At 43.1% G+C, this 8208-nt stretch overlaps 3 pseudogenes; all 3 read right to left on the bottom strand.

Moving 5' to 3' along the window:
- Positions 1-1335: 1335 nt before the first annotated feature.
- On the bottom strand, positions 1336-6224 carry LOC119521693 (annotated as a pseudogene).
- A 43-nt stretch (positions 6225-6267) lies between these two features.
- LOC119537827 lies at positions 6268-6948 on the bottom strand (annotated as a pseudogene).
- Positions 6949-7199: 251 nt separating this feature from the next.
- On the bottom strand, positions 7200-7930 carry LOC119537819 (annotated as a pseudogene).
- Positions 7931-8208: the final 278 nt, after the last annotated feature.

The following is an 8208-nucleotide window of genomic DNA, read 5'->3' as shown; positions in this document are numbered from 1 at the left end:
AGTAGGCTCTCAATAAATTTTTATCAAATGAATAGACTGTAAGCCCCATGCTCTTTGTGAGGCCTCACACTGCCTTCCTAGGAAATATACGGTACCTGCTCTGAGGTTCATCCCTTGGCACAGCCTGTTCTCCTTCCCACCACCGCGCTCATCCTGTCCTTCAACTTAGGTGATTATCACCCAAACAGCACTCACATTTATCTCCATAAAGCCATCCCAGATGATTCTGCTCATACTAGCTCATCACAAAATTGATCACTTGGTCATGCATTGTCTTGTATTGGCTTCTAATTGTGTCTGCCTTGTCTCCCAGTTCCTCCCCTTCTTCCTTATTCCAGCCAAGCCAGGTGTATCTGTGTCAATCTGCAGGTGGGATCCATTTGTACTGAAGATTAAATAGCTAAACAGCAGAATTTTGGCAAAGCAACAAGGTGATGCCTTTTAATTCTTGCCACTGCAGGCCGCGGCCAATGTGTAGGTATAAGCAGACGAAAAATACTGATGCTCCATTGGCGTGGAGGTAGCGGATGATTCAGCCGTAGTTTACGTCTCGGCAGATGTGGGTGACGCATGAGAAGGCGGTAGTTGTGTCGGATGTGTATTGCTAGGAATAAGCCTGTTAAGATCTGCATGATCAGGCAGATTCCCAGAAGCGAGCCAAAGTTTCATCATGCTGAGATATTTGATGGCGCGGGCAGATCGACGAATGCGTGGTTAATGATTTTGAATAGGGGGTGTGTTTTGCGAATGTTGATCATTAGTTCTCATGGTTGAATTACAGCGGTGGTTTTTCATATCATTGGTCATGGTTAGATTCCATGTGAGAATTATGATATATACCGTGTTTTTGTTAAGTGTGGCTTTTGTAGTTAGTTTTGTCGGCTTTTCGTCTAAGCCGTCCCCTATCTACCGTGGTTTGGGGTTGATTGTGGGTGGAGGGGTTGGGTGTGGTATGGTGATGAGTTCTGGGGGTTCTTTCTTTGGCTTGATGGTCTTTTTGGTTTATCTTGGTAGAATGTTGGTAGTGTTTGGGTACACTACCGCTATGGTGACTGAAGAGTATCCTGAGGCTTGAGGGTCAACTGCTGTTGTTTTAGGGGGTTTATTTGCGGGTTTGCTGGTTGAAGGGTTGGTGGTTGTTTTGCTTTTAGGTGGTGATGATGCAGAGTCTGTATTTTGTGGTCTTAAGTATATAGAAGATTGGGCTGTTTTTGGTGGTGGGGAAGTAGGATTTGTTCGTGAAGATTATGTCATAGTCATTATATGACTATGGGGTCTGGTTGATGACTGTGGCTAGGTGAGCTCTGTTTGTTAGCATCTTTATTGTAATTGAGGTTACGCGAGGTGGTAGGGTAGCAGGAGTATGGTTAGGAATAGTGTAATGAGGAAGGAGAGGAAATAGAGTTTAATTAGTCCTTTTTGGTTGGAGGTATTAATTGAGGCTAGGAGGTTGAGCTGGGATAGGTTTTTGGGGGCTGTTTTTTCAAGTCAGATTAAGTCTAGCAGCGTTGATGCTAAGTTTTGGCTGGTGCTAAGGGTAAGGTGTGGCGGTGTCTGGTGTATGATGGTGGGGAAGAAACCTAGTAGGTTAGAAAATGTATGGGGGTGAGATGATTTTTTAAGTTGTAAGTTGTGGGTCAGTTGGTTTAGTTCTATGGGCAGCAGGAATCCGGAGATGGTAACTGCTAGCACTGATAGTTTTAAGTGCATTGGTATTGTCATTTGAGGAACTGTTATTGGTGTTATGTTGTTGGAGATTAGGAATCCCACGAATACACTGCCTAGCGCTAAATGTTTAATGGGGTGGAGGAAGGAAGGATTGTTCTCGTTGATTGGGGCTAGGGTATGAATGCATGGTTGATTGAGTAGGGCGAAGAAAATGATGCGCGTGCTGTACACGGCTGTGAGGGAGGTGGCGACTAGGGTAATTAATAGGGCTCAGGCGTTGGTATGTGACGTGTTTGCCGATTCAATGATTAAGTCTTTGGAGTAGAATCCAGTGAGGAATGGTATTCCGGTCAGTGCTAGGCTTCCGATGATGAGGGAGGATGTGGTAAGTGGGAGGGCCTTAAACAATCCACCCATTTTTCAGATGTCTTGTTTGTTGTTTAGATTGTGGATGATGGAGCCGGAGCATAGGAATAATATGGCCTTGAAGAACACGTGGGTGCAAATGTGCAGGAATGCTAGGTGGGATTGGCTAAGCCTAGTTGGCTGGATGTGGAAAAGGCAACAATTTTTTTAATGTCCTTTTGCGTTAGGGCACAAATTGCGGTAAATAGGGTGGTAATGGCCCCCAGGCACATGGCTAGTGTGAGGGCCAGGTTATTTTGTAGGAGGGGGTAAAATCGTACAAGTAGGAAGATGCCCGCCACCACTATAGTACTGGAGTGCAGTAATGCAGATACTGGGGTAGGTCCTTCCATGGCTGAGGGTAGTCAAGGGTGTAGGCCAAATTGAGCGAATTTTCCTGTTGCTGCTAGGAGCAGGCCTAGGAGGGGAAGGGTGTTATCGTTTAGGTTGAGTATAAAGATTTGTTGGAATTCCCATGAGTTAGAGTGGAATAAGAATCATGCTATGGCTAGGAAGAAGCCAACATCTCCGATGCGGTTATACAGAATCGCTTGAAGTGCTGCTGTGTTGGCGTCGGCCCGTCCGCATCATCATCCGATTAATAGGAAGGATATAATACCTACTCCTTCTCATCCGATAAATAATTGGAGTAGGTTGTTGGCAATTACTAAAATGATTATGGTGATGAGGAATAGAAGGAGGTATTTGAAGAAGCGGTTGATGTTAGGGTCTGAGTGTACGTACCATATTGAGAAGTCTGTGATGGATCACGTTACAAAGAGTGGTACCAGGACGAATATTAGTGAGAAGTGGTCTAGTTTGAAGCTTAGGGTGAGTTTTATAGTTTGGATTGTTATTCAGTGTCAGTTTGAAATGGTTGCTTCCTGTCCTGATCAGATGAATATAGTGATTGAGATTATGCTGCTCAGTAGGGAGTATATAATGGATGTTTTTACGTAATTCAGGTATTGGTTAGTGTGGTAAATTTTTGAGGTGGATAGGATGGCAGGTGTGATGAGGATAAGAATAGTGATCAGGATGAAGGTGGGGAATAGGTTAATTACTTTTATCTGGAGTTGCACCAGTTTTTTGGTTCCTAAGACCAATGGATTGCTCCTATCCTATAAAAGTAAGAGAGCCATACTTTTATGTATGGAAACAAGAGTTAGCAGTTCTTGTGTAGCTGTCTTGGTTGGCAAGGATTTTTGGGGTCCTATTTCTAGGTTCACAATCTAGTGTTTTTAGTAAACTATGCCTACAGTAGGGTAATCCCAGGATGAGTTTGGGGTTGATTGATAGGAGGGCCAGTGGTAGTAGGTGTATTAGTATTAGTGCGTTTTCTCATGTGAAGGTCGGTTTAATTGTGTGGATGTGGTTGGTTGGGTTGCTGCGTTGTGTGGTGATTAGCATAAATAGTGAGTATATAAGGTAATGATTATGTTAAGTCCTAGAAGTGCAATTGTAATGTTGGATCATAACAATGTTGGTAGGATTACAAATAGTTCTCCGATTAGGTTGATTGTGGGTGGGAGAGCTAGGTTGGCTAGGCTTGCTAGGAGTCATCACAGTGCTATTAGGGGTAGAGGGTCTGAAGTCTGCGGGCTAGGATTATAGTACGACTATGGATGCACTCATAGTTGGTGTTGGCTAGACAGAATAGTAGGGAGGAGGTGAGGCCGTGTGCGATTATCAGGGCTGAGGCTCCTGTAAAACTCCATGGTGTTTGAATGAGGATGGCTACAATTACTAGGGCTATGTGGCTTACTGATGAGTAAGCAATTAGGGATTTTAAGTCAGTTTGGCGAAGACAAATTGAGCTGGTTATGATTATGCCTCACAGACATAACATTATGAATGGGTAGGATATTGACTCGGTCAGTGGGTCAAGAATAGTTGTGATGCGTAGTATTCCTTAGCCTCCTAGTTTTAGTAGGATAGCCGCTAGAACTATTGAGCCTGCGATGGGGGCTTCGACGTGGGCTTTTGGGAGTCATAGGTGGAGTCCGTATAGTGGTATTTTTACTATAAAGGCTATTATACACGCTAGTCATAGGAGGTTGGATGATCAGGTTGCGGGTAGTGGTTGTGATCAATACTGGGAGATGAGAAAGTTGAGGGATCCTAGAGAATTTTGGATGTAGGTTAGTGCTACTAGCAGGGGTAGGGACCCAATTAGTGTGTAGAACAGGAAGTATAGTCCCGCATTTAGTCGCTCCATTTGATTGCCTCATCGGGTAATAATAATGAGGGTTGGAATTAGAGTTGCTTCGAATAGGATGTAAAATATGATTAGTTCAGTGGCGGTGAATGTTATGATTAGGAATATTTGGAGGGAAATGAGTATTGAGATACATACTTTCTTCCAGCTGATTGTGTCCTTGCATAGGTGGGACTGTCTGACTATAATTATTAGGGGTAATAGTCAGGTTGTTAAAATTAGTAGGGGTGTGGAGAGGGGTTCTGTAAAGAATAGTAGCGAGAAGTTTAGGCTGGTGCTGGTGGTTTGGTAGAATATTGATAGGCTAATTAAGCTGATGAAGAGGCTGTGGGCAGTGGAGTTGATTCAGATTATGTTGTTTTTTGATAGTCAGGTGAGAGGAATTAATATGATTGTGGGGATGATAAGTTTTAGCATTGTAGAAGATTGAGGTTTCGGATGTAGTCTAGCCTGTAGATATTTGAAACTATTACCAGGAGAGCTAGACCTAGTGCAGCTTCACAGGCCGCGAATACCATGAGGATGATAGGTATTATAGCGGATAGTGTGTGATAGGTGTTCAAGGTTATTAGGGTGCTTAGGAAAAATAGGGATAATATTAAGCCTTCTAGGCATAGAAGGGAGGATATTATGTGTGATCAGTACAGTAGCAGTCCTAGGAGGGCCATGGTGAATGCTAGGAAAATATTGATATAGATAGATGGCATATGATAATTACAAGCCTAAACGTAATCTAATGAGTCGAAATCATTTGTTTTGGGTTAAACTAATTATCATATTCAGTTCCTTCTAAGCCTTTTTGGGATCATTCGTAAGCCAGTCCTAGTGCTAGGAGTGAAATGAGAATGAGGGCTATAATCAGTGTGGGGCTAAGGTTGTTGGTTTGTGAGGCTCATGGGAGTGGCAGGAGTAAAGCAATTTCTAGGTCAAACAGAAGGAAAGTAATGGCTACTAGAAAAAATTTTATAGAGAAAGGGAGTCGGGCCAATCCTATGGGGTCGAACCCACATTTGTATGGGCTTGATTTTTCGGAGTAGGCATTTAATTGGGGCAGTCAGAACGCGATGGTTACGAGTAGCGAGGCTAGTGCAGAATTAATGAGTAGGGTGAGAATTAGGTTAATTGTTCTTTTCCGGGTTTGTTATTGGAGCTGATTGATTGGAAGTCAGTCGTACTTGTTATAGTAAAAGGACATGAGCCTCATCAATAAATCGAGACATAGAGGAATAGTCAGACTACATCTACGAAGTGTCGGTATCAAGCTGCTGCCTCGAATCCGAAGTGGTGGTTAGAGGTAAAGTGAAATTTTAATTGGCATAGGAAGCAGACTATTAGAAACGAGGAGGTGATAATCACATGTAGTCCGTGGAATCCTGTGGCTACAAAGAAGGTTGAGCCATACACCCCATTGGAGATAGTGAATGGTGCTTTGAAGTATTCTGAGGCTTGCAGGAGGGTGAAGTATACCCCTAGAGCGATTGTTATGAATAGGGCTTGGAGCATGTGCTTGTGATTTCCTTCTATTAGGCTGTGGTGAACTCATGTGATTAATACTCTAGAGGCTAGAAGGATGGAAGTGTTCAGAAGGGGTACTTCGAGTGGGTTAAGCGGGTTAATTCCTGTAGGGGGTCAACATCCACCGAGTTCTGGTGTTGGCGCCAGGCTGGAGTGGTGAAAGGCTCAGAAAAATCCTAGAAAAAAGAAGACTTCTGATACGATAAATAGAATTATTCCGTATCGTAGTCCTTTTTGTACGGTTGTTGTGTGGTGTCCTTGGAATGTGCTCTCTCGTACTACATCTCGTCACCATTGATACATTGTCAGGAAGTTGGTGGTTAGGCCGGTGATCAGTAGGGCTGTAGAGCTGAAGTGAAATCACATTACCAGGCCCAAGATTATCAGTAAGGCGGACTGGGCCCCTGTTAGGGGCCATGGACTAGGGTTAACCATGTGGTAAGCATGTGTTTGGTGGGTCATTAGGTATTGTCGTGTAGGTAGAGACTAACTAGGAGTGTGAATACGTAGGCTTGGATAAGCGCCACTGCGAATTCGAGGACTGTCAGTAAGATTAGAACGATGAAGGCAATGAGGGCTGTTGTAGGGCTGATAGATATTTGTGCTAGTGTAGCACTTCCAATCAGGTGTATGAGAAGGTGTCCTGAGGTAATGTTTGCTGTAAGTCGCACAGCCAGGGCCATAGGTTGAATAAATAGGCCAATTGTTTCAATAGCCACTAGCATGGGAATAAGGGGGATTGGGGTGCCTTGTGGTAGGAAGTGGGCTAATGATGTTTTGGTCTTGTGGCGGAAGCCCATAATCACCGCTCCAGCTCATAGTGGGATGGCTATCCCCAGGTTCATAGAAAGTTGAGTGGTAGGGGTAAATGAGTGGGGGAGTAGTCCTAGGAGATTTGTTGACCCAATAAATATAATAAGTGAAATTAGTATTAGGGACCAAGTCCATCCTTTGGGGCTGTGAATAATTATTATTTGTTTTAAAATTAGGTTAATTGCTCATTGTTGGATCGAGATGAGTCGGTTTGCAATCGAACGGTTAGGTGAGGGGAATAGTAGGGTAGGGAGTATTACGATGAGGATTACAATAGGAATTCCTACTACTGTGGGAGTAATGAAAGAGGCGAATAGATTTTCATTCATTTTGCTTCTCAAGGGGTTAAGTGTTTTGTTGTATTGAGTGTTTTGGGTGTTGGGGAGGTAGGGAAGTTGTGTTTGGTAAGTTTGAGTTGTATTAGGGTAAATAGTGAGATGAATATTGAGAGGATGGTGATGGATCATGTTGATGTGTCTAGTTGAGGTATTTCATTGAGGGGAAGTTCAGGTTCCCAGTCTTTAACTTAAAAGGTTAATGCTAGAGTAGCTTCTCCAATGATTTAGAGTATGGATGTAGATCAGTCTTCGAAATGCTTAAGTGGGACAAGTTCAAGTACAATTGGTATAAAGCTGTGGTTTGATCCACAAATTTCTGAGCATTGGCCATAGTAGAGGCCAGGACATGAAGACGTAAGGATGGCTTGATTCAGTCATCCTGGGATGGCATCGGTTTTGAGTCCTAGTGAGGGGACAGTTCATGAATGGAGTACGTCTTCTGACGAAATTAATATTTGAATTGATATTTCCATAGGCAGAACAACTCGGTTGTCTACTTCTAACAGTCGAAGTTCTCCGGGCTTTAGGTCGGAAGTGGGGATCATGTATGAGTCGAAGTTAAGGTCTTCATAATCTGTATACTCATAGCTTCAGTATCACTGATGGCCTATAGTTTTTAAGGTGAGTAGCGGGTTATCAAATTCGTCCGTTATATACAGGATTCGTAGTGAGGGTAGGGCAATTAAGATCAGGATAATAGCTGGGAGAATTGTTCATACAGTCTCTACTTCTTGGGCATCTATGGTGCTGGTGTGGGTGAGCTTGGTTGATAGTATTAGTGAAATGATATATAGCACCAAGATGCTGATTAAAAACATGATCATCAGCGTATGGTCATGAAAGTGAAGTAACTCTTCTATGATTGGTGATGTGGCGTCTTGGAATCCTAGTTGTAGGGGGTAAGCCATAGAGCTGTAAAGGGTTCTAGCCTATAATTTAACTTCGACAAAGTTATATAATTGTTTTATTAACGCCTCGTTCATAAAGAAAGTCATACTGGGTATGAAGTTGGCTTGAAACCTATTTTGGGGGGTTCAATTCCTTCCTTTCTTGGGCTAGACTTTGATGAATGCAGGCTCTTCAAATGTGTGATATGGTGGCGGGCAGCCGTGGAGTCATTCAGTGTTGGTGGTAGTAAGTTCTACCAGTGACACTTCGCATTTAGAGGCAAAGGCCTCTCAGATTATAAAGACTATTAGTATTACTGCGGTTAGAGAAATGAAGGAGCCCATTGATGAGATCGTATTTCAT

The sequence above is a fragment of the Choloepus didactylus genome, chromosome 1, assembly GCF_015220235.1.
Source record: "Choloepus didactylus isolate mChoDid1 chromosome 1, mChoDid1.pri, whole genome shotgun sequence".
NCBI classification, from domain to species: Eukaryota; Metazoa; Chordata; class Mammalia; order Pilosa; family Megalonychidae; genus Choloepus; species Choloepus didactylus.
Note: the sequence above shows the minus strand (reverse complement) of the source record. Positions and strands in the feature narration are given on the sequence as shown.